The sequence below is a fragment of the Chiloscyllium plagiosum genome, chromosome 42 (assembly GCF_004010195.1).
Source record: "Chiloscyllium plagiosum isolate BGI_BamShark_2017 chromosome 42, ASM401019v2, whole genome shotgun sequence".
NCBI classification, from domain to species: Eukaryota; Metazoa; Chordata; class Chondrichthyes; order Orectolobiformes; family Hemiscylliidae; genus Chiloscyllium; species Chiloscyllium plagiosum.
The window spans coordinates 2,277,553-2,305,523 of NC_057751.1; the positions used below are offsets into that span (position 1 = coordinate 2,277,553).

Genomic DNA, 27,971 nt, shown 5'->3' on the forward strand with positions numbered 1-27,971 from the left:
GACATATCCAACATTTGTTGCTGATCCTGAACTGCTCTTGAACTGAGTGACTTTGTGCCATTTAAGGGGTCAGCTAAGGATCAACACTGCTGTGTATACAGAGTAACATATAGTCCAGATCAGATAAGTGTCACAGGCTTATTTTCCTAAGAGATAGGAGTGAACCAGATGGGTTTTTGCAACAATGATAGTTCTTAGGGCTGCCAAAACTGAGATAAGCATTATATTTCAGAATTATGAATTGCCTTTAAATTCTCCAAGCTGATATGCTGGGATTTAAACCATGTTTTCAAAGCATGAGCCTGTGCCTCCAGATAGCTAGTCCAGTGACAGTAAAAGGGTTCACATCACATTGCATTTCTTCATGAAAAGTGCTAAACATACATTTCTTTCTTTCAATTTTGAAATAATGCTGGGTAAGAGAGATGGGCTGGATTATGTTTCTCAGATTTGAACAGATTGGGTTCATTTCATCTGATTGGAGAAGGCTGAGGGGTCTTGCAGTAAGGCTTTGAAAGTTTGGAAAGATGTTGCTTGGGGGATGCAGGGAAGAGGTTTACTCTTGTGTCAATGAGCAGAAGTACAGGCTATCAATATAGTCACCAATACATCCAAACAGGAATTCAAGAAAAATCTTTTCTGTGAATAAAACGGTACTCACGTGGAACTCACAAGGAAACAGTTGAGACGAACTCTGCAGATACATTTCACGGAAAACTTGAGAAGCATTTGATGGAAAGGGGTGAGAAGGGTGAGACAAAGAAAGATGTTAGAGGGTTCAATTGCAGCATAAACAGTGGTATTGACAGGTTGGGCTGAAGGGCAACTTTTCTTTCCAGTTTATTGTGTGGAAGTCATCTATATTTAACATAGTAATAGCTTCAATAGTTACTGGGAGTAAGTCCCAAGGATCGAAAATACTGTATCGAGGTTGTTCTGAGTTTGCTGGCTCATGCTGACAAATTGAAACACAGCTTTGTAATGGTCCATGATCTTCAATTTGGCCAGAGTTAAAATGTAGCCTGAGACTCCATTTCTGAAAGGCCATATTGGCATTCGGGAGAGAAAAACAATTTTGTCTGTATCTCCGCCTCTGGCAGCACAATTACTATCGGAAGGAAGCATCTTCTGAATATTTTACTGGTTTGAAAAATGTTAATAGTTCACATTTTAATACGAATAGAGATTTCAGCTATGTTATTTTCAAAATGTCATGCAGTTTACAGTATGCTGACAAGGTAAGGATATCATTACTTCAAATTATACAGACCAGAGAAACAGCGCTGCAATTAATAAATTAATTACAGGCAAACGCTCAGGTCTTTATGCTTGTTGAGTAGTTTTTCCTTCTGTTTGACTAACATAGTATTAAGCCTTCAGAGTCTAGAGCTAATCCAACTGCATTCCCAGAGCTCACAAGGTGGCCAACAAAAGGGGCTTTGAACAGAGACCATTTAAACCAATAGTTACCTTGACCTTGGTGATGAAATACACCCCCAATAATGAAGAGGGATCTAAATTAGCAGGTATAAAAATTTAAGGGTGAGAAAGACCAACACTGGCAGCAGATGGCAATGAATGGATGGCATCACAAGAAAATTGCTTGAAAACGTCCTGCAGAGGAGCTATCTAAACAAAGAAAAACACAAACCTAGATTCCCTGATCTGTAACTGAGTGAAATGGAGACTTATTCAGGAAAGGGACCGGATCTAGCTTCAGACGTGATTGGGAACATAGAGGAGCAGAACAAATGCACAGTGCATGCATCAACCTCCATACTCGTTGATTAAACGCACCAAGCACTTCTTTATCCAACATAAGACAGACACACAAAGTGTGCATTGGACTTAAATAGCAATCTCAAAACCCATTGAACCCTGATCCCAAGTGACAGCCTATGAAGGAGAATGAACTTCCAATACTGATCATTGAATCCACAGCCTGCGGTTCCACATTTTTGCAGATGTTTTCCTGACAAATGCATCTGATATGAACCCTATTGGCTCTGTCTCCATAAACATTGAGCCTCTTGTACTCTACTCATTTTCATGGCATATTCATGTCTTCCAGATTGACCATAAAATGAATATGTTACAGAACAATCTTTGAAGTAATGTATGCATTTTGCACAACATGTGAAAGAGGTACAAATATAAATGGCTGATCTTTGTTTAGGTCATGTGTTTCAGATGGCGAATTAGAACCTGATTACCTCTTTAAGTCTTCCTTTGGCACGTCTGAAGGCAAGTGAGTGAGTAATGGCAAATGAAGATTTAACAAGTGTTCAAACTCATCAAGGCAGTGGAGACTATTTCCATGAGCAGAAAAGGATCCTTTTAAATGAAAAATGGCGGTGGAAGGGAGATTAAATATTAACTTTCAAAAGGGACTTGGATGACAGACTCAGGACAGAAAAATTTGCAGGGCGATGGAGAATGAGCACTGAGTAATGTTTTAATGAATGGATAGCTGTTGTCAACATCCAGCACAGGCAATGGTAGAATGAATGATGCCAGTATAAGATCTGATCTTGAGAATAAAACATTCAAAACCTCTAGTGATTTGATCCCCTTCAGCAATAACCAAGGAGGAATTTTCCTGATGGTCTGGAGACACATCTCTTTTCTCAGTAAATTCAACGGAAACATGCTCTTTTCATATGATGGCTACAGTTTTAATACTCATTTCTTTCCATTTTTCTGAGACTTCCTAACACTGCAATCAGTTTTCCAATTAGCTTCTAGCGATTGGATTTGCTATGTCGAGTCGTGTTACAAGAGAAGCTCTTTTCTTTGTATCACTTCTGGGTTCTTACCTTGTCCTTTGTTACTTTTGGTGTCTCCGTGTTTATTTGTTCCATAAAAAAACATCTTTTACACCTACAATCTTTCTTCAATCCTCCAATTTCCTTGTCTTTTCCCATATCACCATTTCCCCACCTGTAACTGTATGTGTGGGATCTCAGAAGACGTAATGGTCATCTAATGATAATTTTATGTTTGCACTTAAGCATTCTCTAAATTCTTGAAAAATCATTTCTCTCATATTCTCAAAGTTTCGATTAACTTCAGTGATCAAAACAACTGATCCCAGTGTTTCTTTATCTCATGCAAATTCTACAAATATCTGATTAAGTTTATCTCTTATGACAAGCTCATATGCATGCAAAATTGTTTTTCAAAAAAAAAATCAAGCCTGCACACTTTCCTTGTGACATATTGGCTGCCAATTCAAAGCTGTCTCTGTCAAAACATTCTGTAATACTAAGGTCGAAACGTGCAGTCATAAAGTTATACAGCACGGAAGCAGACCCTTCGGTGTACACAGCTTGTCCACACAGACCAGACATCCCAGCCTGACCCAGTCCCATTTGTCAGCATTTTGGCCCATATCCCTCTAAACGCTTTCTGTTCATATACCAATCAAGATGACTTTTAAATGCTGTAATCATATCTGCCTCCACCACTTCCTCTGGCAGCTTGTGCCATACACACACACCACCCTCTGCGTGAACAAGTTACCCCTCAGGTCCTTTTAAATCTTTCTCTCCCACCTTAAACCTATCCATGATTTTATGAACCTCTGTAAGGTCACCCCTCAGCCTCCAACGCTCCAGGGAAAATAGCATTGGCCTATTCAGCCTCTCCCAAGAACTCAAACTCTCCACTCTTGATTATGTCACATTGTCCATCCAGGTAAAATTTAATCTCAGTGAAATGTTTTTAGACTTCATTAGCTTAGCAGAGAATTTCAATTTAATCAAATCCGTCAGTGGATTGGGAATAATCCTGAGTTACTACTTGCTTTTTTCTTTCTTTCATCTCAGATTTCTTCGAGTCATTTTGTCGATTTCCTTACTACTTTGGTGTCCAAGCTTTTTAAGTTCCATTTTCTTTATTCTGTCTTCTCTTTCCATTGCACTTAGCTGTTCATTCTTGTGATCTTTAGCTTTTCTGTCTCTTGCCTTTTATTTCTTTTGTTCTTCCAATTCATACATTTTCATTTCCAGCTAAATTTGAGCTACTTCTAACTGTGGCATCCCAATTGCAGGTTTCCCTCCTTCTGATTCTAAACTTTGAGTAATCAGTTCAAGTATCTCATTCTATCAAACTCGTTTTATTCCTACCCTCAAAGGATCTGCAAACTCTCTCACTTTAGCCCGATTTGATGATTTCAAATAATACACTGATCTATCTTTTGCTTCGGAACAACATTCAAAAGACATTTGGAAACTCCAGTCCAACATATAACATTGACCATAATGTTCCTGTCTATATTCAAAGGTTCCGCAGGACTGTTTCATTCAAAGACGCATAGATCCTTCTAAAACTCAATAAATTCAAATTCCATTCAACAGCTTTGTTAGGAATCCATATTGTTCTACTGAATAAAATTGATCCCTGAGTGAAATCTGGTAAATAATCTTTAATTAGTCACTGAGTTATATTTACATTCGGCTGCAGATTTCCTCTGATGACAGAACAGAAGTTTATTACACTAAGGATAAAAGAAATAAAGCTATCTAAATACGGAAGACAGCTGTACTGATCTCAAACACACAGCAAACTGAAGTTTCGGTCTTTTTGGGGAACATTTACAGATTCAAGTCCAGGCAAATTACTTCCCGATCTCACAGAATGCCGACACTGTAGATGCAGGCATTTCAACCCATCTAGTCCATTTCAATCCATTGAGTCCATTTTTGCAGCAGCAGAGGGAGCGGTGAGAGCGAGGACCAGGGGCTGCCAGGAAGGTAAATGAATCCTTTAAAAACTTACCTCATGAATAGTCAGAGCGCACGGTGAGCAGGAGTGGACATAGGACTGTTGAGGAAGTGAGGTAATACATTTTGGTGGTTGCTTTATCTGAAACTCTACTTAGCGTAGTGTCTCCCACCCATCCTCCTCCTCAAACCAAAAAAAAGGGGATCTGTGTGCTGATTCGGTAAGGTTACTAATTTTTTTTTTCAGTTGTCTCTTTGGGAATTCAGAACAGTGGGAATGGATGTTACGGCAGTTGCATGCTCCTCCTGTGGGATTTGGGAGGTAAAATTCACCAGTAGTGTCCCCAGCTAAACACGTGACCACAGGCTGGTGCAAGAGGGAAAGCTTCAGACTTGTAGATTTTTGGGGTACCTTCTGGGGAAGGTGGGACCTGTACATTAAGGATGGGTTGCTCTCAAACTGGAGGGGCACCAATGTCCTGGGCGGCAGATTTGCTAGAGCACTTTGGGAGTGTTTAAACTAGTTTGGCAGGGTGATGGGAACCAGAGCTACAGATCAGAGGACAAGGTAGTTATTGAACAGGCAGAAATAGAATGCAGAGAGTCTGTCAGGAAGGATACACCGTTGACAGAGCAATGATATGGGTTAAAGTGTGTCTGTTTCAATACAAGGAGTGTCAGGAATAAGAATGATGAACTCAGAGCATTGATCAGTACTTGGAACTACAATGTTATGGTCATAAAGGAGAGATGGATTTCACAGGGGCAAGAATGGTTGCTGGATGTTCCAGGGTTTTGATCTTTTAAAAAGAACAAGGAGGAGGTTAAAAGAGGATGGGAGTAGCATTGTTAATGAGTGAGTGCATCACAGCGTCGGAAAAGGAGGTTGCTGAGGAGGGTTTGTCTACTGAGTCAGTATGGGTGGAAGTCAGGAGCAGGAAAGGAGCAATCATTTTATTGGATGTTTTCTCTAGACCCTCTAACAGCAGCAGAGAGATGAAAGAATAGATTGGACAGCAGATCTTGGAAAGGTGCAATGTAACAGAGTCGCAGTTATGGGTGACTTAAACTTTCCTACTATTGATGGGAACCTCCTTATTGCAGATGGTCTGGACGGAGCAAATTTTGTCAGGTATGTCCAGGAAGGATTCCTGACTCAATATGCAGATAGGCCAACTGGAGAGGAGGCTGTATTGGGTTTGGTGCAAGGCAACATGCCATGCCAGGTGTCAGATCTCTCGGTAGGACAGCATTTCAGTGACAGTAACCATAACTGCCTCAACTTTACCAGAGTCATGGAGAGGGCTAGGAACAGACAGCACAGGAAGGTATTTAATTGGGGGAGGGGAATTTATACTGCTGTTAGACAGGAGCTGTGGAGTAAAAATTGGGAACAAGTGGTCTATAGGAACTGCACAACAAAAATATGAGGCTGTTTAAGGAGCACTTGTTGCAAGTGTTGGATAACTTGGTCCCACTGAGACAGGCAAGGAATGGTAAGGTGAAGGAGTGTTGGATGACAAGAGAAGAGGAGCTTCTCGTCAAGAGGAAGAAGGACACTTACTTAAGGTTGAGGAAGCAAGGATCTGGCACATCTTTACAGGATCACAGGGTAGCTAGGAAAGAACTCAAAAATGGACTGAGGAGAGCAAGGAGGAGGCACAAACAATCCTTGGTGGGAAGGATTAGCAAAAACACAAAGGTGTTCTACACGAGCATAAGGAATAAGAAAATGATCAGACAGAGTGGAGGGAATTGTGCCTGGAGTCTGAAAAGGTAGGGGAGGCCCTAAATGATTTTTCTGCTTCAGTATTCATGAGAGAGAGGGACCTTGTTGATAGTGAGAACATGGTGGACGATGTTAAAAGGTTTGAACAGATTGATATAAAGGAAGTGGATGTGCTGGAAATTTTGGGAAGCATCAAGACAGCTAAGTCGCCAGGATCAGACCAGATTTCTCTAAGGTTGCTACGGGAAGCGAAGACTGAGATTGTTGCGCTTCTGACGATGATCTTTGACTCCTCACTCTCCATGGGAATAGTACTGGATGATTGGAGAGAAGCGAAATTTCAAAAAAGGGACTAGGGAAATCCCTGGGAATTACAGACGAGTCAGTCTTACATCTGTGGTAAGCAGGTACTGGAAAGGATTCTGAAAGATAGGATTTATGACTTTTTGGAAAAACAGTTTGATTAAAGATAGTCAACATAGCTTTGTGAGAGGCAGGTCATGCACCACAAACCTTACTGAGTTCTTTGAGGATGTGATGAGGCAAGTTGATGAAGGTTGAGAAATGGATGTGGTGTATATGGATTTCAATAAGGCATTTGATAAGGTTCCCCACGGAAGGTCTCATTCAGAAAATTAGGAGGTATGGGATACAAGGAAATTTGGATGTCTGAATCCAGAATTGGCTGGCTGAAAGAAGACAGTGAATGGTAGTTGATGGAAAGTATTCCACCTGGAGGTCAGTGACCAGTGATGAGCCACAGGGATCTGTTCTTGGGCCTCTGCTCTTCGTACTTTTTATAACTTAGATGAAGAAGTGGAAGGGTAGGTTAGTAAGTTTGCCAATGACACAAAGATCAGTGGTGTTGTAGATAGTGTCGAGGGCTGTTGCAGGCTACAACAAGACAGAATGCAGAGCTGGGCTGAGAAGTGGCAGATGGAGTTCAACCTGGATAAATGCAAAGTGATTCATTTTGGAAGGTTGAATTTGAATGCTGAATATAGGGATAAAGACAGGATTATTGGCAGTGTGGAACAACAGCAGGATCTTGGAGTCCACGTACAAAGATCCATCAAAGTTGCCACCCAAGTTGATAGGATTGTCAATAAGGCACATGGTTTTCATGAACAGGGGGACTGAGTTCAAGAGCTGCAAGATTTTGCTGCAGCTCTACAAAACCCTGGTTAGATCACACTTGGAATATTGTGTCCAGGTCTGGTCACCCCATCAAAGGAAGGATGTAGATGCTTTAAAGAGAGTGTAGAAGAGATTTAACAAGGTGTTGCCTAGATTGGAGGGCTTGTCTTATGAACAGAGGTTGAGTGAGCTCAGGGTTTTCACGCTGGAGAGAAGAAGGAAAGAATGTGACTTGAGAGAAGTGTACAACATGATGAGAGGCAGAAATAGAGTAAATAGCCAGAGACATTTCCCAAGGCAGAAATGGCTGTCACGAGGGGTCATAATTTTAAAGCGGCTGGAGGACGGTAAAGGGGAGAAGTCAGAGGTACATTCTTTATGCAGAGGATGGTGGTGCGTAGAATGCACTGCCAGTGCCAGTTGTCAGAGATATTAGGTACATTTAAGCTACTACTGACTATTTGGGAAAGCATATTGTGATTAAAGGCAGTCAGCATGGCTTTGTGAGGGGCAAGTCATGTCTCACAAATCTTATTGAGTTTTGAGAGGAGGTGTCAAGACAGTTCAACGAAGGTCGAGCAGTGGATGTGTTGTGTATGGTCTTTCGCAAGTTATTTGATAAGGTTCCCCATTGTAGGCTCATTCATAAAGTCAGGAAGTATGGGATACAGGGAAATTTGGCTATCTAGATTCAGAATTGGCTGGCTGACAGAGGGCAGAGAGTGGTTGTAGATGGAAAGTATTCTGCCTGTAGGTCAGTGTTGAGTGGGGTCCCGCAGGGCTCTGTTCATGGGGGTATACAAGATAATGAGTGGAATAGCTAGAGTCAACAGCCAGAGACTTTTCCCCAGGGCAGGATTGACTGGTACGAGGAGTCGTAGCTTGAAGATATTAGGAGGAAGGTATAAAGGAGACGTCAGAGGTCGGCTCTTTACGCAAAGAGTTGTGAATGCATGGAATGTGTTGCCAGTTGTGGTGATGGAAGCAAAGTTGTTGGAGACATTTAAGCGACCGCTGGACATGTACACGGATAGCAGTGAGTTGAGGGGTGCGTAGGTTAAGCTATTATATTTTACATCAGGATTAAACCTCAGCACAACATTGTGGGACAAAGGGCCTGTTCTGTGTTGTACGTTTCTATGCTCTAAGCACACGGACGGCAGTAAATTGAGGGTGTGTCGGTTAAGTTAATCTTAAATTAAGATAAATGTTCAGCACAACATCTTCGGCTGTAGGGTCTGTACTGTTCTATGTTCTCTGAGTCCACATCAACTGTGATGATGCTGCTTCTTTAACAAGGTATGTTGTCCTTGGTTATTTTTCAGGAGATCATAAACACACAGGTTCCGAAAAGGACCAAAATGATTATAGCTAACAGATACGGCCTCGGGCAAAAGACTTTGAAGTTTAAAAACAAACACTTGTAAAATGAAAGAGGAGTGGCCAGTTCTCCCAGCTCAGCTTTTCTCTGGTTTGGTCTGTAGACACATTGAAAGCAGTCAGGCAATGGTAAAAGCTACTGGACCCAAAGAAGCAGTTCCATGCTGATTCCCCTCTCTCTGTGACAACCCTCCTCTAAGACCCTGTGTTTGATTTTACCTTTTGTACCAAGGGGTGTTTGCAGAGATTGTTGCAAGTATTGGCAACAGTATCATTATGTTGGTATACAGCAATAATCTATTGTGTTTCTGGATTGGTTATTCGGCATTCTGTTCTCTTTCAAAATTATAGAGATGTGCAACATGGAAACATACACTTCAGTCGAACTCGTCCATGTCGACCAGATATCCCAACCCAATCTAGTCCCACCTGACAGCACCTGGCCCATATCCCTCCAAACCCTTCCTATTCATATACCCATCCAGATGCCTTTTAAATGTTCCAATAGTATGGGCCTCCACCACTTCCTCTGGCAGCCCATTCCACACATGCACAACCCTCTGCCTGTAAAGTTGCCCCTTAGGTCTCTTTCATATCTTTCCCCTCTTACCCTAAACCTATGCCCTCAAGTTCTGGGTTCTTCCTACCCCAGGGAAAAGATTTTGTCTATTTACCCTACCTTGATTTTATAAACCTCTATAAGGTCACCCCTCAGCCTCCAAAGCTCCAGGGAAAACAGCCCACACTTGTTGAACTCTCCCTATAGCTTAAATCCTCCAACTCTGGCCACGTCCTTGTAAATCTTTTCTGAACACTTTCAAGTTTCACAACATCCTTCCAACAGGAAGGGGACCAAAACTGCACGCAATATTCCAAAGGTGGCCTAACCTATATCCTGTACAGCCACAATATAACCTCCTAACTCCTGTACTCAATACTCTGACCAATAAAGGAAAGCACACCAAACACCTTCTTCACTATCCTATCTACCTGTGACTCTACTTTCAAGGAGCGATAAACTTATTTCAGCAACACTCCCCATTCAGCGTATAAGTCCTGCTATGATTTGCTTTCCCAAAATGCAGCACCTCACATTTATCTAAGTTAAACTCCATCTGCCACTCTTCAGCCCATTGGCTCATCTGATCAAGGTCCCATTATAATCCGGAGTAACCTTCTTCGCTGTCCACTACACCTCCAATTTTGATGTCATCTGCAAAGTTACTAACTATATCTCTTAAGCTTATATCCAAATCATTTATATAAGTGACGAAAAGTAGTTGTCCTAGCACCGATCCTTGTGGTATTCCACTGGTCACAGGCCTCCAGTCTGAAAAACAACCCTCCACCACCACCCTCTGTCATCTACCTTTGAGCCAGTTCTGTATCCAAATGACTAGCTGTCCCTGTCTTCCATGAAATCTAGCCTTGCTAACCAGTCTCCCATGGGGAACCTTGTCAAATGCCTTACTGAAGTCATATAGATTATGTCTGCCGTTCTGCCCTCATCAATCCTCTTTGCTACTTCTTCAGAAAACTCAACCAAGTTTGTGAGACATGATTTCCACTCATAAGCCATGCTGACTATCCCCAAACTGTCCTTGCCTTTCCCTCATCCTGTCCCTCAGGATTACCTCCAACAACTTGCCCACCACCAACATCAGGGTCACTGGACTATAGTTCCCTGGCTTGTCCTTACCATCTTTCTTAAATAGTGGCACCATGTTAGCCAACCTCCAGTCTTGCGGCACCCCACCTGTGACCATTGATGATATGCATATCTCAGCAAGAAGCCCAGCAATCACTTACCTAGCTTCCCACAAAGTTCTAGGGTACACCTGATCAGGTCCTGGGGATTTATCCACTTTTATGCAGTTCAAGGGATCCAGCACTTCCTCCTCTGTAATATGGACATTTTCAAGATTTCACCATCTATTTTTCTACATTCTATATCTTCCATATCCTTTTCCACAGCAAACACTGATGCAAAATATTCGCTTAGTATCTCCCCCATCTCCTGCGGCTCCACACAAAGGCCACCGTGCTGATCTTTGAGGGGCTCTACTCTCTGCCTAGTTACCCTTTTGTCCTAAATGTATTTGTAAAAACCCCTTTGGCTTCTCCATAACCCTATTTGCCAAAGCTATCTCATGTCCCCCTTTTGCCCTCCTGATTTCCCTCTTAAGTATACTCCACTGTCTTTATACTCCTCTTAGACTTGATTAGATTCCTTACAGTGTGGAAACAGGCCCTTCGGCTCAAAAAGTCCACACCAAGCCTCTGAAGAGTAACCCACCCAGACCCATTCCCCTCCTTCCCACTAATGCACCGATCACAATCGGCACTTTAGGACGGCCAATTCACCTGACCTGCACATCTTTGGATTGTAGGAGGAAACCGGAACACCCGGACGAAACCCACGCAGACACGGGGAGAATGTGCAAACTCCATGCAGACAGTCGTTCGAGGCTGGAATTGAACCTGGGTCCCTGGTGCTGCGAGGTAGCAGTGCTAACCACTGAGCCACAGTGCCGCCGTTAGGATTCACTCGATCTCACCTGGCTATACCTGACATATGCTTCCTTCTTTTTCTTAACCAAACCCTCAATTTCTTTAGTCATCAAGCATACCCACCAGCCTTTCCTTTGTTAGTGTTTAATTCAGTAATCTTGTAAATAAATTGTTTTGTTTAAAACTATGTGGTTTTCCAGTAGCATCTCTCCTAGAATATCCACTTACACTTGCTTAAAATAACTAGCAAAGTAAGGATCTGGGCCACTTTCCTCAAATGGTTTGAGCGGTCTGGCCTGGTCCATAACATGAGCAAATGAAGAGCATCCCACCCTCACCCCCCCATTCTATCCCTGTAACCCTGCATTTCCCATGGCTAATTCACCTAGCCAGCAAATCCCTGGATACCACGGGCAATTTAGCAAGGCCAATCTACCGAACACGTATTCGGTTTGTAGGAGAAAACTGGAGCACCTGGAGGAAACCTACGCAGACATGAGGAGATTGTGCAAAGTCCACACAGTCAGTCATCTAAAGTTGGAATCTCAACTCCCTGGCACTATGAGGCAGCAGTGCTAACCACTGAGCCACCATGCTGCCCCATCTGCTGCTGAAGTGATTTGTTCCCAGAACTCCATGAACTCCTCATTAAGAAGCTAAACCCGCTTCTAAACTCAACCGTGCTATCATCTAAATTGAATTTAAAAACCTGCTCAATCCTGGACTCCCCAGAACAAAAACCAAAATGAACTACCTCAAACATTTATCCTGCCTGTCATGAACTCAACAGTTCAAAAACCTTTCCATTAATCGCAGTGATTTGCAGTTATCTGCATCTGGCAAATTATGGATTTTATCCACTCTTCCAGAAGGACCCTTCACAAAAATAAACACCCATCTGTCTCTCTTTTGTAATTCAAATTTCAAAGCTGATAATAAATCTAGATTTTAAGGCCATTCATCAAATTTCATCAAAAGGGACCAGAAAAATTCACTGCTTTGAGACATCCTGAGGGTGGGATTTTGAAACACATGATTGCATTTGTTGGAAAAGAGTAAACTCTTGTACTGTGCCTTCACTATTTCAGCATGTTACCAAAGCACGTCACAGCAGAACAAGTACTTTTGAAGTGTCATCCCTGTTGTTGGTCAGAAACATTTTGGCTTTCGTTCAAATCCAAATACACTTGTGATGAAAGTGCTCCAAAACTTCATCACAACAATTAATTAGATTTTTACCTTCAACAATGGCACATTTCCTCACAGACTGCACGAAAGTGTGATTTCATATTTAGATTTAGCAGCTGGTAAACATGCCTGCTTTTAATCATTTTAGATGAGTAATTTTAGATAATTTATAACAATGCTGTAATGGCTATTGGAAGGAATTAACACTGTGCTGAGTGTTTCTCATTTCAAAATTGCTCCTCAACTTCAGTTCTGCTGGCTTGATATTTCACAAGAAAATCTTGAAAAAGAGTCTCAACACAGCACTGAATGCCCTAGGTAACATTAGAAAATGAGACTGGAATTTTGCTTTGGGATAACTCGAATTCTGCATCTTTCTTCCTTGTTGGAAACAACCTTTCTGCAATACAGTAAAAACCACTCAAATTTGAAGGTTTACACATTTAATGCAAGTTATATGTATTCCAATCAGTTACCTTTAGTCGGAGCCATCCACGTTGTGTACACCCATCACTCCTGCAAGTATTGCCGGCCTTCTTGAAGTCATAACATGAAATGAATGTTGCTTTCAGCTTCTTACTTCAACACTCCGACATCTTGAATTTGGGGAGTTGCTTATCTAAAAATAATAATGACTAAGTATTTAAAATGGATAAAATTAGCACAGCTGTGAGGAAGGAATAAGATGAATAAGACTAATTAGACAACTCTTTGAAAGAGCTGACACAGGCATGATGGGCAGAAAGGCCTCCTTTTGTGTTGTATTATTCTATGAATTGCAATAATATAATCACCAGAAATGTACAACTCATGCACTTTCATAATTATACTGCCAAACTGATTCCATGATGTGGAGGTGCCAGTGTTGGACTGGGGTGGACAAAGTTAAACATCACACAATACCATATGACAATCCAACAAGTTTATTTGGAAGTACGAGCTTTCAGAGCACTGCTCTTTCATCAGGTAACTAGTGGGGCAGGATCATAAGACACAGAATTTGTTGCAAAAGATCACAGTGTCATGCAATTAAAATGATATATTGAACAGACCTAGATTGCTGTTCAATCTTTCATCTTTTCGAAGGGGTTGCAAGTTTCGGTTCATTACGATGTAAATCCCAGAACTTCTTTCAAGCAACAGCCCTGAGATAACTTCAAGTTTATTCAAAAAAAGGTGACACCTCAGCTCAGACAATGCATTAAAGATGTGAGGTTGAAGTCTGTCTGTATCCCAATCTTGAGTCAGACTGGTTCTATTTCCAAAGTAGGAATTTATAAAATTTTACATGGATTGACTGCCTGCAGGTTGTGTGCTTTTTGAGCAAAAATAGAATATATCTGCAAATACAATTCTGCAAGTGCAAATTCACACCACAGACCGAGATATGTGTGTGTGCGTGTGAATGTGTACATGTGAATGTGTGCGTGTGAGTGTGCGTGACAGTGTGTGTTTGTGTGTGTGAGTGCTTGGAGGAGTGTGGATGTGAATATCATGGAGTATTAGCCTTTGAGAGGATGTGTGTTTGGATGTGAGTGTGTGGGTACGGTGTGTGTGTCTGAGAGAGAGAGTGTGTGAATGAGAGAAAGTTTGTGTGAGTATGTCACAAACTCACACAACTTGGGCGGCACGGTGGCACAGTGGTTAGCACTGCTGCCTCACAGCGCCAGAGACCCGGGTTCAATTCCCGCCTCAGGTGACAGTCTGTGTGGAGTTTGCACATTCTCCCAGTGTCTGCGTGGGTTTCCTCCGGGTGCTCCGGTTTCCTCCCACAGTCCAAAGATGTGCAGGTCAGGTGAATTGGCCATGCTAAATTGTCCGTAGTGTTAGGTAAGGGGTAAATGTAGGGGTAAGGGTGGGTTGCGCTTCGGCGGGTCGTTGTGGACTTGTTGGGCCAAAGGGCCTGTTTCCACACTGTAAAGTAATCTAATCTAATGTCAGAGTGTGTGTGTATGTGTGTGAGAGTGCATAGTGCAGTGGGATCATCTGTAGTGTGAAATGAACCCAAGGTTCGATTTGAGACCATCCTCACTGGGCACTCAACTTGGCTATCGGCCTCTGCTTCGCAACTCTGTGTTATTGCATATCCCTAACTCCGCCTTGGAGGATGGTCACCCGAAGATCCAAGGCTGAATGTCTCTGACTGCTGAAGTGTTCCCCAACTGGGAGAAAACATCCCTGTCTGGCAACTGATGCGTGGTGTCCATTCATCTGTTGTGGTAGCGTCTACTTGGTCTCGTCAATGTACCGTGCTTTGGGCATTCTTGCCTGCAGTGTATGAGATAACAACATTGGCTGAGTCACATGATTACCTGCCGTATATACCACACACCATGTATGGCATGTACTCATGTGACTCAGCCAACGTTGTCTATCTCATCCGCTGTACGTAAGGATGCCCCGAGGCATGGTACATTGGCGAAACCAAGCAAACGGTCCGACAATGGATGAATGGACACCGCATAACAATCGCCAGACAGGGATGCTCCCTCCCACTCAGGGAATACTTCAGCAGTCAAGGACATTCGGTCTAAGATCTTCAGGTAAACATCCTTAAAGGTGGACTTCAGGATATGCAACAGAGTAGTCAAGCAAAGGCTGATAGCCAAGTTCGGTACCCATGAGGATGGACCTTGGGTTCATGTGGCACTACAGGTGACCGCACTGCACTATGCACTCTCATACACACACACACACTCACGCAGACTTTCTCTCATAAACATGTTCTCTCTCACACATAGCCCCACACTCACACCCACGCACAAACCCTCTCACAGGCTTGTACTCAATCACACACTCTACCAAGCATGCACACACGCAAACATACTCTTTTATGTGCACTCACACACATGCTCTTCTCTCTCCCTCACATGCACACAGACATATAAAAGAGACCAAAGGCGCAACCTTTTCAAGCAGAGGGTGTACGTGTATGGAATGAGCTGCCAGAGGATGTGGTGGAGGCAGGTTCAATTGCAGCATTTAAGAGGCATTTGGATGGGTATATGAATAGGAAGGGTTTGGACGGATATGGGCCGGGTGCTGGCAGGTGGGACTAGATTGGGTTGGGATATCTGGTCGGCATTGCCGGGTTGGTCCAAAGGGTCTGTTTCCATGCTGTACATCTCTATGAATCTATGCCAGCTTGGCTGGGGTGGAGGCAACCTCAAAAAGGCCAAGGCACCTCTTATCTATGGTTTTTTTGAAGGTCAGTTTACAATCTGTAAATCAACAAAAAACATCAGGAACTTGAATCAAACAAAAAGGGGATCAGAGTCAGAGAGACTTACAACGTGGAAGGGGGATCTTCAGCTCGTCATGATTGTGCTCATTGTCAGGTTTCTCTCTACTGTAATCCCATTTTCCAGCATTTTGCCAAAACATTGTATGCTCCAGCATTTCAAACGTTCAGCTGAATAATTTTGAAGTGTTGTGATGGTTTTCTCTTCAATTAACCTTTCAGTCTCCATTCCAGCCAATGAACACGCTTTGGGTGAAAACAGTTGTTCTGACATCCCTTCTAAATCTCCTGCACCCTAACCTTAAAACTGTGCCACCTGGTTACTCACTCTCTCTTCAGAGGAAAACTTTCTTCTTTTCTATACCCCTCATAATTGTGGAGACTTCAATCAGGTCCCAGATAGCTGAAATGCTGTGAAGAAACAATTGTGGGATAGAACAACTTTTAAAGAAATAAGTGGGACTACTCCCTATAAATATAAAAGATTGGAAATGTTACGTTCATTCCCGGTTTATCTTTGGAAGAAGAAATCTCAAAAGCCAATGAATAATACTAAGCTTGAATCAAATTATGTTTAAATATTAGGGTCACTGCGAACATCACTGATAAACAAAAATCAGACATCAAAGCTGCAGGCAGATGTGAAAGAAAATTTACAAGAATGATACAAGAAATGCAAGGAACAATCAATCAAGTTGAATTTGTTTCTAAATTTAAAAAAAACTGAGGGGTGACCCAACACAGATTTTTAAAATCATTAGGGGTTTATGAGAGTAGATGTCAATTCAGAATTTGAAACAACAAAATCTGAGCCAGTCACAATTAAATCCAATTGTACATTAAAAACTGTGTCGACAGAGGAAGAGAATGCACAACTCGATTCTACAAGGAGTTAGACAAGATGAAGAACAGAAATAGACTAAAAGGACACATACAAGAGGTGGAAAGTCAAGAAAGATGTGAAAATGAAGAAGGGTGGGAGGAGGATGGTGTGGAACTTGGACTCAAGGGATTGGGACATAGAACATAGAACAGTACGGCATGGTACAGGCCCTTCGGTCCTCGATGTTGTGCCAACGTCTTATCCTTCTCTAAGAGCAACCTAGCCTACATGTGCTTAATTTTACTATCATCCATGTACCTATCCAAGTATTGCTTAAATGTCTCCAAGGTATCTCACTCTGCTACCACCGCTAACATTTCATGCATCCACGTCTCCCTGTGTAAAGAACCTATCTCTGACATCGCCCCTAAACTTTCTTCTAGTCACCTTAAAATTATATCCCCTGGTGATAGCCATTTCTACCCTGGGAAAAAGTCTCTGACAGTCCACACTGTCTCTGTGTCTCGGCATCTAGTACAACTCCATCAAGTTCCCTCTCACCCTTCTTCATTCCAATGAGAAAAGCCTAAGCATGGAATGCAGGAAGGTATTTCAGAGACCAATTTCTCAAGGTAATCCCTGTCACCAAGTGAGAGAAAAGGGTGATGGTTGACATGAAACCTTCCAGTCAACTCAGGCGCAAATACGTATGAAGGGCAGACAGGGAGAATCTTTTCACCTCAGTACAGGGGTCAGGAACCAGGTAGCACACTTTGAAGGGAAGGAGCAGGAGCTTGAGAGGAGACTTGAGGAAGAAAATTTCACCTGGGGAGGGGCGGTGTATCTCTCAAACTCACTGCCTGGAAGGGTGGTAAACGCATGAATCCTTCAGGGCACGCGGGAAGTATTTAGAGGAGCACACCAAGTCCAAGGCTCGACGAAAAGAGCTGGAAAATGGGATTTTAACATAAATGACTCGTGTGCCCACAATCATAGAATTGTTCAGGAGCACAAGTCCTACCCTTGTTTTGTGCAAAAAGCTTTATTTTGTCGGCGGGCTGTGAAAAACAAAACAGAAAATGAAAAATAGCATGAGAGTTTCTCTCCCTCCCTCTTGTATTTCTTTGCCTTCTGGCAGATTTTGTGGGGGGGTTTTTTTCCATGAAAATTCCCTGGGCTGACGCACACCAATAAACTCTGGGACTTGTTTTTTTCCCCCCCCTGTGTGCGTGTGAAAGAATCTCTCTTTTTCATTTGTTGGAAGAAGTATAATTGAGGGGATGTTTTACCTCAAGAGGAGCGGGGGTGCGCGTCCGACTGCCGGAGAAGCTTCTGGAAAGTTCGAGAAGGAAAAGTGGGGTGACAGAGCACATGCGCAGTGGGGAGCGGGGAAAATGGGTTACCGCCGATAAACCGGACAGTCCCCCTTTGTTTTCGGTGTGGGGGAAGACCAGGCGGAGTTACCGTTTTATTCGGGAAAGTTCGAGAAGGAAAAGTGGGGTGACAGAGCACATGCGCAGTGGGGAGCGGGGAAAATGGGTTACCGCCGATAAACCGGACAGTCCCCCTTTTGTTTTCGGTGTGGGGGAAGACCAGGCGGAGTTACCGTTTTATTCGTTGGTTCGTGTGATTTATTTTGAATATGTTTGAAATTCCCGCCTCGCGATAAGTGTCGGGAGGACCCCCGCGGTTTAACCTTCTCTGTCCCCGGCCCCACTCTCTCCCCCCCCCCTCCATTTGCATGTCTTCCACGACAGAACTTTCTCGGGGGGAGAAAAAAAGCCCCACAGACGGCTTGCTACCGATATAAAACAAAGATCCACGGGTTGCGAAACAAAAACAAAAACCCTGAGTGCTGGAGATCTGAAACAAAACCAGCAACGGTTGGAGAAACTCAGTGGGTCTGTGCAGAGAGAGAGAGAGAGACAGACACACACACACACAGAGGAAAGCAGGGTCAAGATTTCCATTCTGCTGTGACCCTCCTTCAGAACCACTTTGCTGCCCCCTCCACCGACCCTTGCCCGGGATCCAGACTGCTCTGAGCAAACTGGCAAATGGCACCCCGATCTCCCCTGCCGCAAAGTGAAGACTCGCCCTTCTTTGCCCGCAGTTCACCTTCACCGTCGCCATCAGTCATCTGCCTTGGTAAAACTGGAGAAGGTTGCAGGAGGGCCGCACCGCCATTCACGAGGCCATGGCTGGTTTCATCTGATCGTCTTCACCTCCACTATGCAGCCTTTTCCTCATAACACCCGGTTTTCTCACTGAAAGAAAAAATCTATCACAAGCCTTGAATATACTTCATGACCCAGCCTTGACAGATCTCTGCGATAAATAATTCCACTGATTCAATCCACTCTGAGAGAAGAAATTCCTCATCTTTGTGTTGAGTGGGCGACACCTTATTGTGAGATCATGCCCTCAAGTCCTAGACTCTTGCACAAGTCATGAACAATCTCTCGACGTCTACCCTGATAAGTTCTATCTAAATTTTATATACTTCAGTCAGGTCTTGTCTCATTCTTCTAACCTCCAATGAGTTCTTCACACTACTTGGGACTTGAACCTGAGCCTTCGCGCTTAGAGATAGTGATACTGGCCCTGTCCCCCAAGACCCCCTAAAAAAGCAGGTTCTCCAGACCTGAGATCAGCTGAGTGAAACTTTGCTGAACTGCCTCCATTGCAAAAATATCTCCCCTGAAAACTGGTCACTTTTCTTATTGCTCCTGTTTCTTTTTCAAACCAGAGACAGCAGTGGTTTCTCTTCCTGCTGCTGTACAGCTCCCGTTGACACCCAAGGGTGCCACCTTGTTTGACCCATTACACCATGCCACAATTCCTCTTGCTCATCCCCGTACTCTCCCGCCCACCCCCAGAACCATAATACACAGGCACATTGTAGGTTTTCACATGTATATGAACTACAGACATCATCTCTCAACTCATGCACTATTCCCAAATCTAAAATCCAGTGCTGAACGAGAAATGTTGTTGTGTACAATATTCAAACCACTGATGTTTGCCTTGTCCATCAACTCCTCTCTCCCTGGAAACAATCTGCACAACCTTGGTGTCACATTTGATCCATACATGAGCTCCCAACTTTATATTTGTGTGTGACTAAGGCCACTTATTTATGTAAATAAAAACCGAAAGAATTGTGGATACTGTAAATCAGAAACAAAAGCAGAAGTTGCTGGAAAAGTTCAGGATCTGGCAACGTCCATGTAGAGAAATCAGTTAACATTTCAGGTCTGATGATCTTCCTCAGCACTTTGTCTGTTCTAAGGAAGGGTCACCGGACCCGAAACGTGAACTCAGATTTCTCATCACAGATGCTGCCAGATCAGCTGAGCTTTTCCAGCAACTTCTGTTTTTCATTAATTTATGTCCCTGCAACATTACCTTACTTCACCCGCTGCAGCTTTTCAATTGTTGAAAGTATCTTTACATATCACCAGAAGACTCAATGATATGAATTTACACATTCAACTTAGATAAATTTGTGGTTATCTAAAGCTTTGCTACCTTTGTCTTAACTTGCAATAAGTGCAGTTACCCAATCACCTTGTGCTTGCTGATCTACAATGGCTCCCACTCAAGCCATGTGATAACTTAAAGTTCTTCTTGTTTTCAAATCCCTACAAAGCTTCACCCCTCAACACTGTCTCCTGAAACAGTTGATTCTCCTGTTCGATTCTCGAACGTCGATTCTCCTGTTCCTTGGATGCTGCCTGACCTGCTGCGCTTTTCCAGCAACACATTTTCAGCTCTGATCTTATCCAGCCCCACAACCTCAGAGATTACTGTGTTCTATTAATTGTGGCCCCTTGTCCTCTTTCAAGATAGTGTTAAAACCTATCTGTGTGTAAGCTTTTGGTTATTTCACTTTGTATATCCCTTACTGTATCTCCAAAGTCATACTTGTTCTATAATGGCTTTGGGAAGCAAATTGGGATGTTTACTTAAATGTAAGTTGTTGTGAAACACTTTGACATTGTGATATGAAGATGTGAGTGTACTGTACCTTTAAGAGTGTTAAAGGCTAGCAGAACTACCTGACACAGCACCAAATGTTCTGAACAAGATACAATGTAACATTTGGTTGAACAATTCAATAAGCTGGTTGCTGAGAGACGGCAAAACACATTCGAATTAGGTCAATCAGTTTAAATTATGCTCTGAAAAATACCAAACTCCAATCAAATTTGAATTTAATAGATTGACAATCTCAAAAGCCAATGACACAATCCGATGCTTTGGGGGTATAGGACCGGGGAAAATCGAGCAGTCAGGAGGAGAACTGCCAAGCCACTAGCATCTGCTGACTGCCCGGAGAATAGCTGTCTTAAATGTACCTTTATCGATCAGTAACCTGTGAAACAGAAGTCCCTAAAAAGAAGAAAAGAAGACTGAGGAAGATATAAGAGAAGATTCAACATCTGGCTGGTTTTGAAAATTTGACTTTTTGATAAACCTGAATCGAGAGTTTTATTGGACTAGTATTATAGAAGGGAAAGATAAAAGATAAGTGAGAGGAAGGAATTGTAAGTAGTTGTTAGTTAATTATTCTCTGTTATACCTGAAGAAATGAAGTTGTTCACTTTTACTTCAAATAGTTCTTGGCCTCTTGAATTTTCACAGATTATTGCACGGGATAAATCTTTTCTGTGTTGCTGGTTAAAATTAAGCAGGAGGGTTTACCCCATATCATAACAATTGGGAAATGTTCTAAAAATAAAAAGTGGTTCAACCTTAGTTTTGTTTATTCAATGACTCATTCGCATCACAACTTTATGTGCTTAAAAATGTTATTCTGTAGTTTAATATTTCTTGATGTTTTACAGTTCTTTCACGTGAATTGCTTTTTCACATTTTCAGAGATTGGTCAGACGTGATGGTTCAAATGATGTCCCCTTTGTGCTTTCTCAGTCCACCACTTGTCTCAGAGCACCTCCCTCTGGATCTAACAAACATAATATATGGTGAATTTTGTGTAACGACTAATTTTTCAAAGGGAAGCTTGATAAATTTATGTGAGAATACTGCTAGTTGCAGGGTGCTTTTCATTACTTTAGGTTGTATTCTACCAGCAGAAATATTACTGTTCGTTATTGAGCCTCGGGAATTTGGAAGACCAATTGCTGCCACTGATCTGGACCAGGCAAGACCTCCTTAAAACATTTCAAGAAGGTGGCCCAGACCCTAACTTTTCTAGTTCTTTTGAGTAGATGTTCATACAAAGTGGATTTTCATGTGGATATTCCAAGAGTGAAGCAGCTGGTCAAAATCCCTCAGTTTCAAACAAAACAGAATTCATTCATAGAATTGATTCCTGATGAAGGGCTTATGCCTGAAATGTCGAATCTCCTGCTCTTTGAATGCTGCCTGACCTCCTGTGTTTTTCCATCACCACATTCTCGACACAGAATTCATCCACAGACTTCCGAAGAAACACAAACAAAAGAGAACACAACATGGAATAACTTAAACCTATTCAAAAACCCAACAGACTAGCCTAACTTAGTGATGCTGTTCCAAATTCCTGCAACAATCCCCATAAACACCCCTTGGCAAAAAAGGGAAAATCAAATACAGGGCCTTACAGGAGAAAGAGATGGCAGAGAGATTCAGCATAGAACATCTTCTTACATGTAGCTGTTTCTTTCGGATTCCCAGCTAACAACTGTCCAGCAGCTCTGAACAGCCAGACTACTAAAAATGAAACCAAACCAGACCAGAGGAAAGATGAGCTGGGAGAACTGACCACTCCCCTTTCATTGTGCAAGTGTTTTTTTTTAACTTGAAAGCCATTTTCTCGAGGCAGTATCTGTTGTCAATAATCAAAACCCATCCAAACCAGGCACACTGGAACCTGTGTCTTTATGACCCCTCTTAAAATAAACCAAGAACACCATAACCTTGTTAAATGAGCAGCGTTGTCACACCTACCCCCTTAAAAAAATGAATCATCAATATTCGAATATGGCTTCATTTTAAAGCTCTTAATCTTACACTGTTAGTACACTACAGCACCGAAACACATTCCATTGACTATACACATGCAAACATACACACTAAATTCTATTACAGTCTGTTTTACTCCTGCCATCCCATGCCTCCATTTCTCATCCAAGTTTCGACAATATGTCGGAAATCACATTTTCTTGTCCTGCCATATGCACAATTTTCAAGTTGAATGGCTGTAACAACAAGTTCCATCTAAACAGTGTGGAAGTATTGTCCTTAAATTTCTCCACAAACCTCAATGGGTCATGAACAGTGTATATGATCGTTTCAGATACATTACTGGTAATATAAATGTTAAATGTTGCAATGCCCACCTCAAAATCTCCTTCTCAACTGTTGAATATTTTTGCTGATGAATGTTGAATTTCCTGGAGAAATACCTGATAGGTCTTTCTATCTTCTCGTTATCTTCCTGTAAGAGCAGAGCACCAACACTCGCATCACTTGCATCGGTAGCTATCTTGAATGGCTTTGTGTAATTAGCTGTGGCTCACACTGGTGCAATGGTTAACACAGCTTTCAGTCTGTCAAATGCCTTCTGACTGTTCACTGAAACTTCTTGCCTTACTTTTGTAATTCATTAAGTAGAGCAGCCACACTGCTAAAAGTTGGCACAAATTTTCGATAAAATCCACTCAATCCCAGGAATTGTAGTACTGCTCTTTTTGACAATGATATGGGAAACTCCCTAATTATCTTTGTTTTTGGATTCCGTGGGGCCATTTGTCCATGGCACAGGAAAGTGGCTTGGGCTTTGGCAAATTCACTTTTAGGTAGGTTTATCACCAAGCCTGCCTCCCGAAGTCAATCAAACAATTCTGATAAATATTGTAAATGTTCCTTCCATGTGTGACTAAAAATCATCACGCCATCCATCTATGTATACGACACAATTGGGTAATCTGGAAGTGACCTTATTGGTTAGTCTTTGAAATGTAGCTGGTGCATTTTCCATAACAAATGGTCTGACTTGAAATTGATATAGTCCAATTGATACATTGTCTTCGCTCTTTCATACAATGGTCGAAAGTCCAACTTAGAAATATAAGTTGCATGTCCCACCTTTTCAAAATAGTCTTCCAACGGTGGAATCGGATGTGCATCCATCTTTGTAACTGCATTGACTTTGCGATAGTCCATTATGGGTGAGCTCCAGTCACTGTAACTCACTTCGATTATGTCATCATGGAGCATGCGTTCAACCTCCTTTTCAACCTGTGCCCACTTTCGAGGGTTATGCTTATAAAGATGTTGCTTAATTGCTAGAGCATCTCTTACGTCTACATCATGCATAATTAGGTTCACACTTCCCAGCTTATTTCCACATAAATCCTCCTGTGATAGCAATAACTCTTTCAAGTCATTTTGATTTTCCTCTGGACGGTAACTCAATAATTTATCCCAATTTTTGACAACTTGCTCATTGTCCAATTTTATTTGAGGAAAGTCTAATTCAGAATCTTCTGAACTTGGTTCTTCACTCTGTGTTGCAACCAATGACACATTTTCTTTTTGCTGTCCTTCCCTATCAAAATACCTTTTAAGCATAATTCATATGACTCACTGTGAGCCTTGTTTTTGTCTCAAGTCCTTATCAAGTAGTTCATCTCACGCAATTTCCTTTTGACTTAACAAGATCCACAAAGCCTTGCTTTTAAATGTTCACCTATCTCTGATAACAAAATTGCAAATTTTTATTTCTTGTCTGCTTCCCAATTCATTGTATGCTGTGGTACTTTTAAATGCTGTCTTGCCATCTCCCCCACTCTATTTAATCATTCCCTAAATTCTGACACATAGTCCAAATATGGTCTGTTAATTCTTGCTTACCAATTTCTCCTTTATCAATTTTAGCAGTTCTCTCAATTCAAGTCCAAAAACTAATTGAAATAGACTGAATTTCGTTGAATCATTTGCTGCATCTCTGTGAAAAGTACAAACAGAATTCCCTTATCGCAATCATCTGGATCATCTTAACTATCAGCCCTCAGCATGGTCTTTAATGTCAGATGCAACCTTTCTAGCGCTGCCTGTGAGCCTGGATGGTATGCAGCAGATTTGAATTGCTTTACTCCTAAACTGTCCATATTTTCTTTGATTAATTTTGATGTAAAGTTTGATCCTTGATGATTGTATCTCTGTGGGTAGTCCATATCTAGTGAAAAAACGTAATTAACTCCTCTACAATCCTTTTAACTGTGATATTATGTCATGGAATGGCCTCTGGAAATCTTGTAGACATGTCCATTATTGTTAACAAATACTGATTCCCACTTTTTGTTTCAGGGAGAGATCCTATGCAATCAATGAAGACTCTTATAAAAGGTGCCTCAAATGCAGGAATAGGTATTAAAGGTGCAGGTTTTATGACTGCCTGTGGTTTTCAAATTACCTGATATGTATGACATGTTTGGCAAAATTCAACTGCATCCTTGTGCAGTCCAGATCAATAAAAATGTTTTTGTATTTTAACTAGTGTTTTTCTTACCCCGAAATGACCCCCTCCTAGTAGTTCATGCGTCATCCATAACACCTCCTTTCGATAACCCACTGGCAATATGACTTGACAAACTTCTGCACATTTCTCACCTGCCTAAATATGTGATGGTCTCCATTTCTTCATGAAGACATAATTCTTAAGATAGCAGCATTCCAGGATACTTTTAGATTCTTCTTCCATGTATGCTTTTTGATACAATTTCTCATCTTTCTTCTGTAAATAAGTTAATTACTCTGAACTAAAGATGTCCACTTTGTCATTTATCTGTTCTTGTTTTGTCTCAACCATTTGATTAAACAGGATTTCTAATAATTCCACTTCAACTTTTGTATCTGTACTCTTTGATCTCTCCTGTTTCAACTGGTGACTTTGTGACCTCATTACCACACAGTCTGGAAAATCTCAGGATATGTGTCCTGCAATAGTTCAGTTGCCTGGGTTTCCACTGACTTTTCAACCACCGTAGACAGCACTCCTACCTGTGACTCAGCTTTATCATTTGCAAAGATACATCATAGTCCGAGAGCTGAGAGTCTGACCTGTAGTCCTACCGCGACTTCTCCACTCTTCACTTGACACTCTAACCTCACTCTACATAATTGACCACTTATTGTCTCATGTGAATTTCCGTTACTTGCACCTTTTCTCGCCATTATCCTTCGGAGGCACATATCTCCTCATCTTTCAACATCAAAGATTTACAAAGATCCTGTATCTCTTTATGTCTCTTCATAACCTCTTTACCTGCGGCTCCTGGCCAATGCGAGTAAACTTTACCTTTGCAGGTATATGGTTTAAGAAGATCTGGCACATCCTCCTTAACCAAGGGCAGCATGGTGACACAGTGGTTAGCACTGCTGCCTCACAGCACCAGGGACCCAGGTTCGATTCCAGCCTGAGGTGACTGTGTGGAGTTTGCACATTCTCCCTGTGTCTATGTGGGTTTCCTCCCACAAAGATGTGCTGGTTAGATGAATTGGCCGTGCTAAATTGCTTTTAGTGTTTAGGGATATTAGTCAGAGGGAAATGGGTCTGGGTGGGTTACTCTTTGGAGGATCAGTGTGGATTTGTTAGGCCAAAGGGCCTGTTTCCACACTGTAGGGAATCAAATCAACCTTTGACCAGGTTGTACATTCTGGTGCAACTTTTTAGCATCCACTGTGCTCTCCATTCCCACTCCAACAAAATTCACTGGCTTATCCTGTTTTCCTACATCTGTCTTCCCAGTGCTTTTCCTAACCCACCAACACTGTGTATTCATATGGCTACTTTACTGCAATGATAACACCAGAGCTTTTTAACTTCTCTTTTCCCTTCAAGGGTTTCCATTTTATCCTGTGGTAAATTATCCTTGTGATCTTCACCAAGATCTACCTTTCCCTTATTATGTGAGGATTTCTCTTTGAGCCAATTTCTATCCCTCACGGAATGAAATTGATTTTGGACACCAAACTTTGATTTATGAACCAACTCATTATCATCAGTCCTTTCAGCTGTTCATCTTGCCATTTTAACTCTCTGCTCTTCCACGTGACTGCTCACTAATTCAGGAAGTGGATTTTTGAACTCCTCCAAAGTAATCATTTCTGTCAGAGTGTCATGGGTTTGCTCTATTTTAATGCCCTTAGCCACCTATCAAAATTACTTTGTTTGTTCCTTTCAAACTCACTGTAGGTTTGACCAAGGTCCCTCTTGGATTCCTGAAACATTGTCGAAAGGCTTCTGGCACAAGCTGAAATGCACTTAAGATGGCTTTCTTTACTTCCTCATATGCCCAAAATATCTCCTCTGAAAGTAATGAAAATACTGGGCTCTAACTACAAATTTTGTTTGCATCAACAAAACCGATATGGTCACTGGCCCCTTCATTGTTTAGCCACCTTCTCAATTTAGATGAAAAAGGCTTCTACATCCTTCTCATCAAATTTAGGCAATGCATGAATATGTTGACACAGATTCTCACCAGGGTTTTGGCTAACCTGGGTTTGCTCATCCTCACTCTCTTCCTCATCAAGCTTACCTTCACTTTTCATCTCCATCCTTTTAAGCTGACTTTCCTGTCTCAGTGCCAATTTCTGATGTACACATAACCCCACCTTCTTCCTTTACTCTCTCTCCCTTTCTCTTTTTGTTCTTTGAAAGGTATTTGTTCTTTTTCTTTCTTTGAATCATAATTCAAAGTTTCATTTTTCCTTTCCTTTTCTTTTTCCTTCAACTCAAGCTGCTTCATTTGCAATTGAATTTTAGCCACCTCGAAAGATTCTGATAGCGTTTCCAGCATTTTTCAATGCTGAGCTATTGCTGTAGCTTTCTCTGTTTTCCTCATGGAAGGAGGCAGCTCCAATTCCAGATTGTCTGCTAATTCCAACAACTTGGCCTTAATCACCTTTTTTAAACCCCCCAAAGTCACTTCTTCCACCCCCAGAAAACTCTTAGTGACTGAAAGAGCCATTGCTACACCAAGCACTGTTTAAATCAACCAAATTCATTACATGGATCAAAATACATGCAACACCTACCAATTGCTGCCTTTAAATCCAGCAACCCAAATCCCAAATTGGAACTATAGAACAAATTCAGGATGAGTCCCTAGTCTGTTATGGACCAGGCCAGATCCCCACAAAGCATTTCAAGAAGGTCGCCCAGATCCTAACTTTTCCAGTTGTTTTGAGTAGGTGTAATGTGGATATTCCAGGATCTCTCGG

General features: G+C 41.9%; 2 long non-coding RNA genes across 2 annotated transcripts; one reads left to right on the top strand and one right to left on the bottom strand.

Moving 5' to 3' along the window:
• Window positions 1-434: 434 nt before the first annotated feature.
• LOC122543019 lies at window positions 435-19,420 on the bottom strand. The gene is made up of 3 exons (XR_006309898.1): window positions 18,852-19,420; window positions 13,146-13,288; window positions 435-717 (listed from the first exon to the last, which is right to left on the bottom strand). It is a non-coding gene; the product is annotated as an uncharacterized LOC122543019 (long non-coding RNA).
• On the top strand, window positions 18,264-25,137 carry LOC122543018. The gene is made up of 3 exons (XR_006309897.1): window positions 18,264-18,353; window positions 21,618-21,721; window positions 25,053-25,137. It is a non-coding gene; the product is annotated as an uncharacterized LOC122543018 (long non-coding RNA).
• Window positions 25,138-27,971: the final 2,834 nt, after the last annotated feature.